Raw genomic sequence first — 18,440 nt, forward strand, 5'->3', positions numbered from 1 at the left:
GCGAAATGTTGAAAATATGGGAATTATACAAACGTAATTCGTACGCAGCGCATAACCGGCCATATTGACACTGTCGAAGCTAGCCACGAATTGATCCGTTTTCTCTTGCCTCCTCTTACGGCCTCGAAGAACAGCTAAACTCCTTCGCCTTCTCTACAGCGAAAGGTGCCACAGGATAATACTAATTGTGAATATCGATTTAGTCTCTTGTATGATTATTATTAAGGGATGTACGGATGTATCCACATCGCTCAAACTCTGTTCAGTGCTACATAAGTAAGGATATCAGAATGTAACAATCATAACATATCTACTGCTTTTCTACGGAGATATAATATTCCATCTGACACCGAAATTATTCATTGTAACTCTTGATCACGACACTCCCTAATGAGTTAACCGACTACTGATAGTGATTTTCTCGTTAACGAATATTCATTATGGACGCATTGAAGAACAAACAGCGTGTTATAATTACCTTATTGACGGCCGAGATGCATTTATCAAATTCGACTTTTCAAATCAAACTTTGCAGTTACGTAGTTCCAAAGGAGGGCGAATACTTTTTCTGCACTTCCTGATTTAGAAAACACTCAACTAATTATTGATTCAGTTTCCAGACGTTATTTTGAGGAATTTTTTGAACATCCTTAAGCAGGTGTTGAGTCAGTCAATGAATGGCTGAAGGATGGTAAGAACTACTGTATTTCCGTCTCGTCCCAGGCGTGTCTTATGGATGAGAAATCATTGAAGCAGCATCGGAATGTCATGTTGAGAAATTTCTTGTCACACCTGAAACACTTGCTGTGCCACTTCATGAAGATGGTTCACTGGAGGATCATAAGAAGGCGTGCCTATTCCTTTCGCATCCCAATCGTACCGCGTGGAGGACAAAGAAAGTGGCAGGTTAGGCCAGTAAAGGATCCGTGCGTTCGTCAAGGAGTTTGTTGTGTGAACTGCAGTGCATAATTGTGCTGAAATACGCCGTTTGGTTCGCTGATCGTGAAGAGCATGACCATAGGGTTTAATAGTATTGCCATAAAATGGCCAACATTCGACCTCCCTTCGACAATTGAATCGCTCCATGCAGAAAGAGCATCAGTCACAAAATTGTGAAAATGAGATTATGATGGAAATCGTATCTTCGGGGCTGTTCCCAACATTCTGAGCAGAAGTTTATTCCGTCCAGTGCTTGGAAATACACATACTGAAGCTCCTTGTTTTTAGTTATAAGCAGAAAGGAATTCAGTCTAGGACTGAAGCCCTTCTTGCTAAACAACTGCATTTCAGCCACGAAGTTGGACACTTCACATGGAAACGTTAACTTGAATGTGCAGAGCATGTTGGCTAACCTGCCCAAGTTATTCAGTGGAAGGAAACAGCTGAAAGTGTACGTTGTTAAACTACCCATTCGTTTGTTGACAATACTTCCAGTTTTATTTCCGAAAGGGATGGAAGGCGCCACTGTATCACGACAAGAAGAAAGTAGCCAAGGGGAGAAAAGGAAAAGGAATCCTTTAACATGAAAGAGGAATATTTCAAAAACAGCAAAGTTAAAAGGCCAAGAATATTAACTATAAAGGACAACGCATACCAGCTAAAATTACAAGATGTGACTGCAGGTAATTTTTAATTATATTGGATGTTAATGACAGTTTTTTGAACAGTGTAACTAATGTTTGGGCTAAACTTTATTATGGATCGTCCATGACGCTGCTCTTGTTCACTGCCCACATGTTGGCATCGCCTCTGCTACTATGGCAGTCAATTGAGAATACGTTTCTATATAGTATTCTTTTATGTTTCCAGGTGCAAGAGGTTCAAGTGCTTTCAAGACATCAGTGCAGATGAAAACAAATCTATTTTAGTACGGATTCATAACTTGCTTTCTAAGGATGAACAAGATGTTTATATTAACTCATATATAGACATACATAACGTCCAGGGACGTCGACCTAAAAAAGACGATTCAATTCGAGACGTCGACAAAGTATTTACTTACCATGTAATTGTGGGTAACAGAAAAAGGAAGGTATGTTACAAAGTACCCACAATTAGGCTACAAATTACTCTCCTGTTTGAATATTACGCAACGAAAACGGATAACGCATATCTGACTATTAGGAATTTACACAACTCTGATTGTTCACTACGCTCTGGCAATACCACATTTTCTTTCTTACTCAACGGCTTTGTTCAACACGTGGCCATCGCTTTAATATGAACAGCGCATAATTTATGAATTGTGGATATCATGACTACACACTATTCGATGAACAAGGCCACCAATCTTTTTCTTTTCACTATCTTTTTTATTCCGATAAATTCTATCATGATTCAAAGATAACCTAAACACAGCATTACATTTTATACTACAATTACACATGCGAAACTCCGCCCAGTGGGCATGGCTTTACATTGGTGATTCTCTATCTTATGGTCTCGTAATTATCTAACGCTACAGTGCACTTTCTGGATAGGATGGTGGATCTTTTGCTATACCTCACACGTCGACACTCACACCCATCATCACGAAAATTTACTCCAGACCGAGCGGTGCAAAAAGGAACATGCATAACCCACTGCCTCTGAACCTATCTTGCTACTCTCCCACGCAAACCACACATACTTAAATTATATGAAATACACCACAATGGCAACATAGAATACATCACAAAGAACAGCCACAACGTTAGAATCACTTCACTTTCAGCTTTCCCACTTCAATTAGTATTCATCCCCGTTTCACACGACACTGCCCCACTTCGTAACTTTTCTTTCCTACTACGAATTCTGGAGGATATTTGCACGTCTTCCTGTGCAATGCAAGCCAAGTGGCGTTGCTGGATAGACGGCTGACTCACCTTGCTTCTCTCTCAGAGTATTAGAGTTTGAATCTAGCGTCACACGGGAACATAACGCGCAAAGGTAATGTTAATATCATATTCATCTCTCCTACCACGAACTCTGGAGGATATTTGCACGTCTTCCTGTGCGATGCAAGCCAAGTGGCGTTGCTGGATAGACGGATGACTCACCTTGCTTCTCTCTCAGAGTATTAGAGTTTGAATCTAGCGTCACACGGGAACATAACGCGCAAAGGTAATGTTAATATCATATTCATCTCTCCTACCACGAACTCTGGAGGATATTTGCACGTCTTCCTGTGCGATGCAAGCCAAGTGGCGTTGCTGGATAGATGGATGACTCACCTTGCTACCTTCTCAGAGTATTAGAGTTTGAGTCTAGCGTCACACGGAAACATAGCACGCAAAGTAATATTAAGTCATATTCGTCACACACGCGAGTCCTCAACTGATACCTTGTACGAGTACTTCTCTTTATCCTTTGTCTCATACACAGATTGAGACTTACACAGTACTCACCACGTGGAAGTGCTCGTCTCTAATTTCAAGTCTTGCATACGCCATTTCGTAAATATTTCCAACTTATAGTAGACACGCCAGTAATTCAGCTTAACTTAAGCACTCGCAAGTGTTTCTACTTACTGCTACACGTGGTTTCATTGTGACTCTTGGTCACTTCCGAAGATTACTACGATCCCCTTAATATTAGCTGCCTGTCATTTAATTCTCCCCCCCAAAAGTTCCTGAAACAGAGAAGTAATTATTCCATACTACTCTTAAGTATTTCACATGCATACCATTCTCTCCACTCTTTTGTCCTTACAGAACACACCTAAGACAGGTCTTAAAAGCACAAGATCCAGCGCCAGAGAGCTGAAACATGGCCGTTCTTCAGGTCATCTCGCACCTCCGCCAAGGTGGGGGAGCACCTTGCTACCGTATTGGTCAGCCACATTTCAGGCGCTCAAAGCTCAGGTAAATTTCATCTCTTTGGTTTCACCACAGGTGACCAAAGGACCGTCTCAAAGATGATCATATATTGCACATTCACTACCTGCGGTTAGCAGACGACCGTACATTCATTCATTTCACAGATCTCATCAAATTTGATGCAGGGATTTATTTTGCGTTAGTGCACATGTGATCAATTAAATAAATAAATTGCCCTTTCCTACAATGGTATCCGGCTTCGGTGTATTACGTGAAATTGAGTTATTATTACAAAAAATATGTTGTTCTGACAAGAATAACGAAGAATGTTGTACCTATTTTCAATGTCGGGCATTACTGCACCCTTTCAAAATGTTCAAGGAGAAGCATACTGACGTCAAATTTAGCTACCAGACATTTGCTTTGTTTTTCGGTGAAAACTACTCCCTGTCATTTGGACGACCTCAGGTGCACGAATCACGGCCCGTGTCACAACCTGCACTCGTACGTTTCGTCCAGGAAGCACGTATTTATTGAGAGTCGAGGACCTCGTATTGGTGAATAACTAAGAAATAGCAGATCCTATGCTATTAAAAAATACGATACAGTGTTCCACCAGATATGCATAAAAGCACCCCGTCGTCAGGCCACAAGCAGCCCATCGGTAGCATCCGACCGCAGTTTCACCCTCAGCTGAGGGGCGTGTGGTCAGCACATCGCTCTCCCGGTCGTTATGATGGTTTTCTTTGACCACGGACGTGCATGCGTGTGAGAAGTCTGGTTTCGGGTTTATATTTACATCTACATAAATACTCCGCAATCTACCATACGGTACGTGGCGGAGGGTACCTCGTACCACAACTACCATCTTCTCTCCCTGTTCTACTCCCAAACAGATCGAGGGAAAAATGACTGCCTATATGCCTCTGTACGAGCCCGAATCTCTCTTATCTTATCTTTGTGGTCTTTTCACGAAATGTAAGTTGGCGGCAGTAAAATTGTATTGGAGTCAGCCTCAGATGCTGGTTCTCTAAATTTCCTCAGTAGCCCTTCACGAAAAGAACGCCTTCTTTCCTCCAGAGACTCCCACCCGAGTTCCTGAAGCACTTCCGTAACACTCGCGTGATGATCAAACCTACCAGTAACAAATCTAGCAGCCCGCCTCTGAATTGCTTCTATGTCCTCCCTCAATCCGACCTGATAGGGATCCCAAACGCTCGAGCAGTACTCAAGAACAGTTTGTATTAGTGTTTTATAAGCGGTCTCCTTTACAGATGAACCACATGTTCCCAAAATTCTAGCAATGAACCGAAGACAACTACGCCTTCTCCACAACTACCATTACATGGTTGTCCCACTTCATATCTATCTGCAGCGTTACGCCCAAATATTTAATCGACGTGACTGTGTCAAGCGCTATACTACTAATGGAGTATTAAAACATTACGGGATTCTTTTTCCTATTCATCTGCATTAAGTTACATTATCTATCTTTAGAGTTAGCTGCCATTCTTTACACCAATCACAAATCCTGTCCAAGTCAACTTGTATCCTCCGACAGTCACTCAACGACGACACCTTCCCGTACACCACAGCATCATCAGCAAACAGCCGCACATTGCTATCCACCCTATCCAAAAGATCATTTATGTGGATAGAAAACAACAGCGGACCCACCACACTTCCCTGGGGCACTCCAGATGATACCCTCACCTCCGATGAACACTCACCATCGGGGATAACTTACTGGGTTCTATTACTTAATAAGTCTTCGAGCCACTCACATATTTAGGAACCAATCCCATATGCTCATACCTTACTTAGGAGTCTGCAGTGGGGCACCGAGTCAAACGTTTTCCGGAAGTCAATGAATATGGCATCCGTCTGATACCATTCATCCACTGTTCGCAAGATATCATCCCAGTCGGGCATATATTTTCACTGTCCTCATTCCAATATTCAGCCGATGGTGGTCAGTATTCGCAACTGTGAAACATTTCCTGTATTTCTTGACTGCTGCACACGCTGTAGTGCCTGTTCCACTGGACACGGATACATGTCCGAAGGAATATTGCATCGTAATTCTTAATAACATAGGCACTGTTTTTCGAGTTTTCTTGCGGACTTATATGATACCTTTGAAGACAAGGTAATATTTACTCGCTAGTTAATGCACCTGTCAGATGGGCTCTTTGCTTCCAACGGTAGTACCAAATAATAATCGGTGGAGGTGTGTTGGTTGGTGACAGGCTAGTATTCCTCGCCACGTAACCGGATCCACTGACTAGCTCTACTTTATTGTGGCCAACAACAACGACTACGATCTCCCAAGTCCTACCTTATATTCACATCTACGGTCTCGAATATTTCTCAATTGAGAAACCTAGTGACTTCAACGGCTAGATAATCAGCATTAAAAGAGAACGATATTGATTCACATGTGAAGAATGTTTGAAAGAAGTAGAACGATTGTCGTTTATTCTCATCAGAAGTAATCCGTTTAATAAAATTGTTCAAATGGCTCTGAGTACTATAAGACTTAACATCTGAGGTCATCAGTCCTCTAGAACTTAGAACAACTTAAACCTAGCTAACCTAAGGACATCACACACATCCGTGACCGAGGCAGGATTCGAACCTGCGACCGTAGCGGTTGCGCGGTTCCTGACTGGAGCGCCTAGAACCGAGCGGCCACACCAGCCGGCATTCGTTTAGCACAATTAGCTGGGTGCCAATAACTTACTGCTCACGCACGTCCGTATGCGGTTCGTGATTTCACAGCATGCGGTTAATTCCAGCTGAACTGTTTTCAGATATTTACCTCACGAAAAAACTTTGACTGATGTGAGATTTCCATGATGGGACAACACGAAATGGTTTTCCTGGATAGTAATCAACATCTTTTGCAGAAGCATATTATCACTTATTCTCTTTCCACTGTAGCTAGCTTCATATTACGCCACCCTTTAACTAATAGTAATTGGCGTAAGTACATGTGTTATAGCACAACTTTCATGGAGTCCTGATGTTTAGTTCCCGTTCGAATAACTCTGTTCCGGAGTCGTTTCTTCGCCTTTGAGCATGACAGTTAGTTTACTAGTATGTCTCAGCCGTGGCATGAGCATAATTTTTTCAATTAGCCGAGCTGCGACACAATAAAATACAAAAACCAATTCACAGAATGAAAAGAGTAAGCAATCTAAAGCGAAAGCAACACGTGAATAGAAAAGGATAAACAAAATAACGACATTATTTTATCCATGCAGCTTTGAGAACACCGTACATGTCACTGAGGAAAAAACTACAATGAGCCACACTTTCTGAATGAATGGTTTAGTTCACCATAACTACACTATTCAACGAAGTTAAAATGTCGCTTTTTCGAAAGCCCTTAATTTTCTCGCATTGCAACGCAGAAGTTTGAAAGTGGCTCGAAGATTCCTGCAACCTTTCCCTGTGGTGCCAAAGCATGGCGCCCGTCTTCGGCGACGCTTCAGGCGGCAAGGTGTCGACACTTACAAAAGAGGCCACAGCATAGGAGTTCATAGTGTAACCTCCCCCTCACTCATCGACCTTAATGACAGTGAAAAATTAAACCGCGTGCACCTAATGGAAATTTGGGAAAAGCAATCGTCACCGAAGTTAATTTGTCGGTAAAGAGGGAGGAAAGAGTTACATCTAAATGAAAGGAAAAATGCAAATGAAATTGGTGGAAATTAATTTTGAGAAAATGGTAAAATTAATAAAGAAAGTAAATGTGCGGTCGTTACGTAATAATTAATTGGCGTTAATTAGATATTAGAGATTTGGGGAAAATTACAGTCGCCAGTCCTATGGACAACTACTATAATAACTGAAAATGAAAGATTAATGCACATATAATTAGCACTAAAAGCGTGACAACTGAAGGTTGACACGTGTTGTCTGAAAACTGAATGTTTGTCAGAAGTAATAAATTTCGCTACACTCTGACATAATTTAGCAAAAGAATTAATAAAGCCGGAAAATTGAAAGTTGAAAGTTGTACTTAGCGTCTTGTGCATCATTTTCGTGTTAAAGCTGTATACAAAATGTAAATAAGCTACTATATACACGTCTCTTTATTTTTAGATTTCCTCTGAAAAAGAAAGAGCCGTGAAGTCGGTGGGTAGCCAACATGAGGCGAGATAAGTGGCAGCCAACTCAATATAGCTACATATGCTCGTTTCACTTTGAAGATAGATACATGTAAGGTACAAACGAGAAAGGCGACTCTGGCAAACGCAGTACCGACAATATTTACGTTTCCTGACCATCTGCAGAAAACAGCTATAATGTAGAGACAATCAAGGAAACGGCTTGTCAGTGAAGAATCAGTTTCCTTATCAAATGAACCAGGTAAAATAGTTTTCCTGTTATTTATTTGCTATATGGGTTATGTGTGAATTTTACTGTTAATCAATGTATGTTTAAAGAAAAATAAAGCTTAATGATAATACTTCATTTCTGTAGGTGAAAGAGTGAATCAGAATGATCATACAGATCATTCTTATTGTTTGCCTAGCCCCAAAAAATTTAAACGGAATTATGAGGCGCTACAGAAAAGGAGCGAGAAACTGAGGAAGCAAGCGAAACATGCAAGGCAAAGTGTTTCAAAAAATAACAAACAAATTGTGACATATAAAATAGTGGTTTTAGGTCTAAATAAGAGACTTCAAGACTGTGCTTCTGAAGTGATAGGATGTGACAAAAATAGTGATATTCTGAAGCACTTTTTGCAGTGCAAAACAAATGTTCAACTCCTAAATATCCTAAAGAAATAAGACAGTTTGCCCTTACACTCAATTTTTACTCCTTCAAACCTTATAATTATTTGAGGAAGTCTGTTAAATTACCCCATCCTCGAACACTCCGCAGGAGGGCAACTACAGTAAATGGCAGTCCTGGATTTACAGAAGAAAGCTTAAAAAATTAGCAGATGAGGTTCAATGTAGTTCAGGACCTATTTTAGCTGCACTTATGTTCGATGAGGTGGCTCTTAAAAAAAGACTTAATGTGGGATGGTAATAAGGTCTGGGGTTATGTTGACTTAGGTCAAGGATGTGAGGAAAGTGATGATAGACAAATAGCAAAAGAGGCACTAGTGTTTATGGTCACTGGGATTAATAAGAGTTGGAAAATTCCTGTTGGCTATTGTTTTCTTAATGGTTTAACAGTACCTCAGAAAATTGGAGGAAACTGATGGAAAACAGGTTTCATTGCAATAAAATGCATCAAAAATAGTTTTTATACTGCTCCAAAGGGTGTATTCAAATTGTTAACAGTGGCAGGAAGGGTTTTCAGGGACTGTCAAACCTTAATATAGAAGAAGAACTTCCTTCTGTAGTTGTGTGTGGGATTGTTCAGAATGTTGGGTGACAGGCCGAATTTATTTACTCGGTTTTGACCATCTAATGGTGCCAGCTGAATTTGGAGAAGAGTCACATTACTCTTTTCTAGTCAGGATGCTGTTAAAATAGTATTTTAACTGTACGTTACACCATTTGTGCAAAAACCAGGCCAATGGGAGAAAGAGGGAGACATATTCGGCAAATATATACAAACTCATATTTTTTAAGGAACATGAAAGGTCCTGCGCTGTCAATTGATCGTTTTTAGACCTACTGAACTATTTAAAATTATTTTTGACCTAATCTATATGGCGTTGCAGCGAAATGAACTGCAACATTTCGTAATAAACTTTTCAATTAATCGATGTCAGACGTGTGTTTCATTTCTTTTAGCCTTCATCACTATATGTTTTACAGTAAATAATCCAGATTGTCAGTGCAGATTGGCTTTTTTTTTACGCCATGCGTAGTAAACAATAACAACATTCAGTACTAGCAGGCGACGTGTAGGCTGCACCTTGACGTTACAAGACATGGCGCTGTCAATTGATCGTTTTTAGACCTACTGAACTATTTAAAATTATTTTTGACCTAATCTATATGGCGTTGCAGCGAAATGAACTGCAACATTTCGTAATAAACTTTTCAATTAATCGATGTCAGACGTGTGTTTCATTTCTTTTAGCCTTCATCACTATATGTTTTACAGTAAATAATCCAGATTGTCAGTGCAGATTGGCTTTTTTTTTACGCCATGCGTAGTAAACAATAACAACATTCAGTACTAGCAGGCGACGTGTAGGCTGCACCTTGACGTTACAAGACATGGCGGCTTAGTTTTCAAGTTGCTTCAAAGATGGCGGTGCCATAGCCACTCTATGTTGTTTATATAGGTCATTGATATCCCCCACCCCCGACTGAAGCTGGATGTTGACAAGTGAAGGTGCAACCGTTCAGTTATCGGTCGTACTGCAGCGCCACTGAAGAGATGACGTCAAGACAGCAGAGCAACGTGGGCCGTGTTGTAACCCCACCACTGATGCAAATAACGGAAGGTGTGTAATTCAATTATAGTTCGCGGTGCGGCGCTACGGAAGAGTTGGCACAGAGACAACAGAATATCGCAAGTTGCAGCAGCGCCTCATCTCCGTTAACGGTGGAACGAACCATCGGAGATCATAACAGTTCGGCGTAGTCTCGCTCTGAGGCGTGGAGATGGAGACATCGGAGCGTTGCGCGCCGCATTGCTTCGCGTCATCTTGGCCGTGCGGAATAGCAGGAGCACTGACAGTACTACAGCAACGCGCGGCAGACACACAATATAGCAGGCTTAAGTGTCGCGATGCTTGCGTAACGAAACTAACAACTGTAGCGTACCCAGTAATAAGGATATGATTGAATTCCACTGAATTGTTACATGTAAATCGTTTATTTCCCATAACGAAAATTATTTATAGCTGTCGTCACGCCCAAATAGATCTGAATTTGAGTGCTTGTAATATAATTGCTTAACATATTAACGTTTCAAGGACTGCTTATGCTGCTACTGTACATGTACTATTTATTAAGGAATATGGTGTTAAGTTTCAGCATTGCCAACATAGGTGCTACTGAGTTGTGTTATTGTCATATGATTGAGTAGGCTTTGTCAGATAAATCAGTGTTACGAAAGGTACTAATTTGTTTTATAGAAGTAGCAAGGGAAATAGATGTCAGTATGGACAGTATCTCAAGGATGTTTAATGAGGAACATGTGGAGCATAATGTAAAGGGGATAAAGCTGAAGATAGATGACATATCAAGTGATTCTGATACCATGATGTCACTTAAATCTGAACCTGAGGAAGTAGATGTAGAGAGGGTAAAGATGGAAGTCTTAAATGATGGGGTGTTAAATTATTCTTGTTTACCAGCATCACTGTATAGTGATAATGAGGTATCAAAGAATGAGGCATTACTAGACTGTAGTTTTGCTGATGCTACCATGGTAGATGATGTAGGGAATTCTAATGCAGAGCTGTTTTCAGATTCGAATGCAGCCTAACAAGGACAACAAGTTCAAAATTTAAACTTGTATGGCCTACTGCAAGAGCTTTTGATGTCTGTTAAGAAAATTGAGTCATCGAATAAAGAAACTAATGAATACATTAAGCAACTTAAGACATCCAATGGGCAGATTAAGAAAGAGATAAAGCAGAGTGATAAAACTCAAAGGTTCCTGGTAGATGAGATCAAAAGTGTCCGAGTAAATTTCAGTGCAGAATTGAAAGGGTTTGATCATAAACTCGTGAAGCAAGATGAAAAGCTGAATCAAGTGACAGATGAACTTAGAGATGAAATACGTAAGACAGAGGAGGAATGTAGAAGGTGGACAGATGTAGAGTCGGTAAGTGCCAATATACAAAGGGAAGAAACGGAGCAATGGCATAAGAAGATTACTAATCAGATGACTGATGTTAAGAAGGAGGCAACCAAGCAGATGAACTATGTGGAAAAGCTGGATTAAAACGTTTCACAGTTGGAGTTGGAACAAAAGCAATGTGTGAAGCGAGTAAATATTGTGAGTGCTGACATAGGAACCATGATGCAAGAGGTAGGGGAACAGGTAGAAGCCAAGGTTAGGGCTTACAGGCAGTTCGCAAAAGTGATGAGCGACATGAAGATGTTCCGGACAACCTTTGACACTGCTGACAGCCCCTGACGATTCAAACCTTTTCTAAGGACATTGCGGGCCTTCATCCGCATTTAACGTGATCACACATCTGTGGAGTGCACTGCCACCACAACTTTTGCTCTCGATTTTGGATTGGAGTCACTAGGAACAGTTAAAACCATTCAACGAATTTTAAACGCGATCCAAAGCAGCAAAGGTTTTTTCGCTTTTGCAACCCTCCTCTTTTGCGCAAATATTTGGCGTCATCATGGAAGTGTGCAACATTAACATGTGTGAGATTAAAACGGCAAAGGTTGTCTTTAAACCCACCAATTGGATTATACTCTCAGTGCCACCCACGCACCTTCATTGAGCAGGTTACAAATGTGCCTGTCAGAAATTTCGACACCGAGTCAACCTCGCAGCTGTTCTAGCGCCTGAAGGTAGGCGAACTCCCGTAAAGGGAATGTCGACCCGCAAGCGATAGAGCAGCGGCGATGCTGAATTACGAGGTGTATTCAAGTTCTAAGGCCTCCGATTTTTTTTCTCCGGACTGGAAAGAGATAGAAACGTGCGCATTGTTTTAAAATGAGGCCGCGTTCATTGTCAATACGCCCCAGAGATGGCAGCACTGTGGAAATTTCTGAAAGGTACACTAGTGACGAGCTCAATTGAGGTGCGTGGTGGGCACCAGGTGTGTGTCGACACCTTGGTGTCTGAAGAATCGTCTAGTCCGATGGTGACGTCGCACCATAACAGAGGAATGCCGTCTGCACCTTTGAGAGAAATTACACACTTTTTTGTGGCACTGGGAGGCATTTATGGTGTTTCGGAAATGTGATACTTTAATTCTGTTGCACAGTGTATTTGGGCTTGGGCCCATCGTCAGACAGCATCGAGGATTTGAAATAGATATATATTATGAAAATTGTAAATTTTAATGTATTATCCCTGTTGATGGTCGAAGTAGAGAGGATATAACATGTAGACTGGCAATGGCAGGCAAAGCGTTTCTGAAGAAGAGAAATTTGTTAACATCGAGTATTGATTTAAGTGTCAGGAAGTCGTTTCTGAAAGTATTTGTATGGAGTGTAGCCATGTATGAAAGTGAAACATGGACGATAAATAGTTTAGACAAGAAGAGAACAGAAGCTTTCGAAATGTGGTGCTACAGAAGAATGCTGAAGATTAGATGGGTAGATTGCATAACCAATGAGGAGGTATTGAATAGTATTGGGGAGAAGAGGAGTTTGTGGCACAACTTGACTAGAAGAAGGGATAGGTTGGTACGGCATATTCTGAGGCAACAAGGGATCACAAATTTAGTACTGGAGGGCAGCGTGGAGGGCAAAAATCGTAGAGGGAGACCAAGAGATGAATACACTAAGCAGATTCAGAAGGATGTAGGCTGCACTAGGTACTGGGAGATGAAGAGGCTTCCACAGGATAGAGTAGTATGGAGAGTTGCATCAAACCAGTCTCAGGACTGAAGACCACAACAACAACAATCCAAGGGCATAAGCGATACATCGATTGCAAAGACGTCTATGTGAAAGGAAGCTGCTTACGTCAGGTCGAGCAGTAGTGGGCAGTTGTTGCTCAGGAGTAAGATAAAGTACTGCGCAGAGGCTGGCAGCGTCTGTTGTGATGCTCTGGGGTGGGCAATCGGCTAGTATTAAATATACAGTGTAATAATTTCACTGTTGTGTGTTGATGATTTATGGAAGAAATACGATTTGAAGAAAAATTAATCAAGATAATGTTACAAATATTATTATGAAACTTTGATGAGGAATGTTTCTGAAAATGGTTGCATCGATCTACAATAAGGTAATCAGTATTCATGTATTTATGCGCCTCTGTTGTAGAACGAATTTGAACGAGACCAGCTTTGAATGTAACCCTAAGTTTTTTCAATGTTTGTCACATGGCTTAACAATTGCAAGTTAGTTTCACAATGTGGTAAGATTTTCAAGTAAGATATTTCAATGAATCTCTTCAGTCGCGTTCCGCCTCCCTGTTCGAAGTCGTTTTTATCCAAACAAATCCAAAATGTGTGTCAGTTGCGGCCTTTCAAAATAACTACGCACCCTCTGACTCAGAGTAGCAATATTAAAAGTTTAGGCTGGTTTCGTTGTGTAGGGGCTGGGATATGTAGTTGCCGCATTACAGGCCAAATGCTGAGTCTACAGTATTCGATAAGAATACACACATGAATCGAGTGGTCGAAGGTTTCTATCACTCGGCGATTGCGAATTATGAATGTAACATATAAATTTATAAATGAAAGTTTGCAACTAAATAAAATTTGCAGATACTGTTTTAATGGCTTTAAATGATGAGTACGATAGTAGAAGTACTTTTGAGAATGCGGTATATTTCTGCAAAACACTTATTGGTGTCGATGGTCCAGCAATTAAATAAAATATAAGTTAAATAACAGGGAAACAATAGATTCTTACCGCACGAAATTAGTTATGAACAACAACACAGGTCCCGAGATATTCACTTCCAAACGCACACTACGTCTTCACTGTAGAAGCCACGAAAATCTCACAACTGCACGAGTTGCCACTCCGGAGTATTTCTAACTGCCGCGACCATGCGCAAACTGCTGCACTCCAAGTCTCTTCCTCGACTGTGCATCCGACACGCTGTAAGGTCCGCGTCCATCACTCACCCCCGTGTCCCGTCTGGAGTTACAGTTAAATGACTTGAAATTAAATAAACATTCCTACGGCTGAACTATAACCACGCTCTAACACACATTATTAGATATATAAACAAATTAAATAAACATATGCACTACTGGCCATTAAAATTGCTACACCAAGAAGAAATGCAGATGATAAACGGGTATTCCTTAGACAAATATATTCTAGTAGAACTGACATGTGATTACATTTTCACGCAATTTGGGTGCATAGATCCTGAGAAATCAGTACCCAGAACGATCACCTCTGGCCGTAATAACAGCCGTGATACGCCTGGGCATTGAGTCAAACAGAGCTTGGATGGCGTGTACAGGTACAGATGCCGATGCAACTTCAACACGATACCACAGTTCACCAAGAGTAGTGAATGGCGTATTGTGACGAGCCAGTTACTCGGCCACCATTGACCAGACGTTTTCAATTGGTGAGAGATCTGGAGAATGTGCTGGCCGGGGCAGCAGTCGAACATTTTCTGTATCCAGAAAGGCCCATACAGGACCTGCAACATGCGGTCGTGCATTATCCTGCTGAAATGTAGGGTTTCGCAGGGATCGAATGAAGGGTAGAGCCACGCGTCGTAACACAACTGAAATGTAACGTCAATGCGAACAAGAGGTGACAGAGACGTGTAACCATTGGGACCCCATACCATCACGCCGGGTGATATGCCAAATACACGCTTCCAATGTGCGTTCACCGCGATGTCGCCAAACACGGATGCGACCATCGTGATGCTGCAAACAGAACCTGGATTCATCCGAAAAAATGACGTTTTGCCATTCGTGCACCCAGGTTCGTTGTTGAGTACACCATCGCAGGCGCTCCTGTCTGTGATGCAGCGTCAAGGTAACCGCAGCCACGGGCTCAGAGCTGATAGTGCATGCTGCTGCAAACGTCGTCGAACTGTTCGTGCTCAGGGAATGAGGCGTGGCTGCACGACCGTTCCAGCCATGCGCATAAGATGCCTGTCATCTCTACTGCTAGTGATACGAGGCCGTTGGGATCCAGCACGGCGTTTCGTATTACCCTCCTGAACCCACCGATTCCATATTCTGCTAACAGTCATTGAATCTCGACTAACGCGAGTAGCAATGTCGCGATACAATAAACCGCAATCGCGATAGGCTACAATCCCACCTTTATCAAAGTCGGAAACGTGACGATACGCATTTCTCCTCCTTACACAAGGCATCACAACAATGTTTCACCAGGCAACGCCGGTCAACTGCTGTTTGTTTATGAGAAATCGGTTGGAAACGTTCGTCATGTCAGCACGTTGTAGGTGTCGCCACCGGCGCCAACCTTGTGTGAATGCTCTGCAAAGCTAATCATTTGCATATCACAGCATCTTCTTCCTGTCGGTTAAATTTCGCGTCTGTAGAACGTCATCTTCGTGGTGTAGCAATTTTAAAGGCCAGTAGTGTAGCAAAGAAATAGAACAAAAGTTCGGCCAGTAGCCTAATGTCTCTGTGCTTTCTAAAGCACAATAAATATTTAACCAATTTCTTCATGAATAGTATATCTGGGATATAAACGAAGACATAGATGAATAAATATATTTATAAGCATGCTTCTACCGTTTTTTCGTGTAACTGTGGAGTACTTATAGCCTGACGCGATCAATAGTAATCGGCCACTTTGACCTCCAGTAACTGATGTACTATTCAAGTTACATGCATGTAATTTATACCAATTTAGGTTCACACTAATAGATTTCTAAAGACACATCGATAGACAAATTCTGAGGAACCTTTCAGATTTTCGAAATTCGTTCCTGGGTGTTACTTGTATAATTCATCGTCAGATACTAAACTTTAAAGTAATAAAGATATTGAAAATCTGATCACATCATGAGAATCGTCGTGCAAATAATGGTAATGTACAAGTCTCTTTCTGAGGTATCATGTTTCATCTGGCTGCCATTAATTTCTATACGAACTGTGAAATGTCTGCCATTAAGGTTTCACGAAGTCCACCATCTTTGGCACTCTCGGCATAGACATCTCCTTCATCGACACAAAGCACCGTCCTCGCCACAGCGGAGTTCCCAGCCACGCGGCTGGACCTTGCGCTGGGGCTGCCCCTCTCTTCCGGCTAACGTTCGGCACCACGTGTTTGCTGCCGGGCCCCGGCTTTGACGAGCGCTCAGTGCGGCCGCCCCAACTCCGAACACACAGTGTTTCCAGGCTGCCACAACTCGCCCGTTACCTCACACAGTCAAATATCTTCCATTTTGACTTTTGCAGCTGCAGTTGGTTTAGTAGTGCCGAGAGCAGAACAGCGCGTTATCCGAGGCGACACAAATACGAGGTAAGACACTTATTTCCCACAGTTTATGGATTTTCGCACAGGGACTACTATTGTACTTGTTTATAGTATTTGTGTATTGTTTAACACAAGATCAGGTAATTATAGAAATACACATAATCAGGTACGCAGTCAGCACATCACTTCATGTTACTGTTCTTTGTTAGACATAAACATCACACCTCACATAAGACATAAACGTTACACATTTCTCGTACAATTTCCACATTTTTGTTGTATGGTATAAAAAAGTATTAATATTTTCTTGTTTATTAAATCTTTTACATCATATACATTTCCTACACTGAAGACAAGACGGCAGGGACGTGTATCTGCATCTCACGTCAAACAGATTTTTGGCTGTAATTTAAGGGTGGCGCACGAAAAGTGTTACCAATTGTTTCTTTCACAATTTACGACCCACATAGATATCCCGCTGGGATCTCTACAGCAGTACCAGCAGAGCTTTGAAAAACAAATGAATTACGAAATGACGTGTAATTCACGATACTGGCGCTAGGAGACTAGTAAGCAGCAATGACTGACAATGGAAGACTAACGACACAGCAAGAATCGGCAATTGTGTTACTTTTTCATGAAACGAAAAGCTTTGTTGTGACTCAGAGGCGTTTTAACCCACGATGGGTCCCTTGCAAGAAGACCATCCACAGGTTGTACGATAAATTTGTACAAGAAGGAATAGTATTGGAAGCGAAGTGACCTCGGCCTAAGCCTGTTTGTTAGCCGGAGAATATTGAAGCAGTACGAGTTGCTGTACAGAGAAGTCCCGGGAAATCGTGTAAAAAGAGAAAGGCAGCAGTGCAACTGGGAATATCCAGACGCTCCGTTCAAAGCAATCTTATAAGTGAAAATGGTTCAAATGGCTCTGAGCACTATGGGACTTAACATCTGTGGTCATCAGTCCCCTAGAACTTAGAACTACGTAAACCTAACTAACCTAAGGACATCACACACATCCATGTCAGAGGCAGGATTCGAACCTGCGACCGTAGCAGTCGCGTGGTAATCTTATAAGTGACCTCCATATGTACCCATACAAGATGACCTGTGCACAGAAGCTGACTGAAGAACACAAGCACCAGAGACTACTGTTTGCACAGTGGGCGGAGGATAGGGAAGAAACTCTCAACGTTTCGTTTTCAGACGAGGCGCATTTTCATTTAGACGGTGTGGTTAACAAACAAAATGTATGCTTTTGGGCCACTGAAAACCCACAAGTGCTTCATGAAGGACAACATTATGCTCCGAGGATTATAGCGTGAGTCGCAATTTCCAGTCACGGGCTTATTGGACCCTTTTTCTTTGAAGAAAGTGAACAGCGAGCGTTATTTGAGCTTGCTTCGCAATAGCTTCATTCCACAGCTTCTTGCTACTGCCTTGCCCTTCAACACGCAGTGGTTCATGCAAGATGGAGCAAGGCCACGTAGTGCAAACACTCTGTTGGAGTTTTTACACGAGCATTTCGGCAAGCGGATCATTTCACTCAGGTTTCCGGGTCGCTTCAGTGACGGACAAATTGGCCCCCCCAATAGTCCAGACGTCAATTCATGTGACTTTTTTTCTTTGGGGGTACCTAAAG

The sequence above is a fragment of the Schistocerca cancellata genome, chromosome 3 (genome assembly GCF_023864275.1).
Source record: "Schistocerca cancellata isolate TAMUIC-IGC-003103 chromosome 3, iqSchCanc2.1, whole genome shotgun sequence".
Lineage (NCBI taxonomy): Eukaryota > Metazoa > Arthropoda > Insecta > Orthoptera > Acrididae > Schistocerca > Schistocerca cancellata.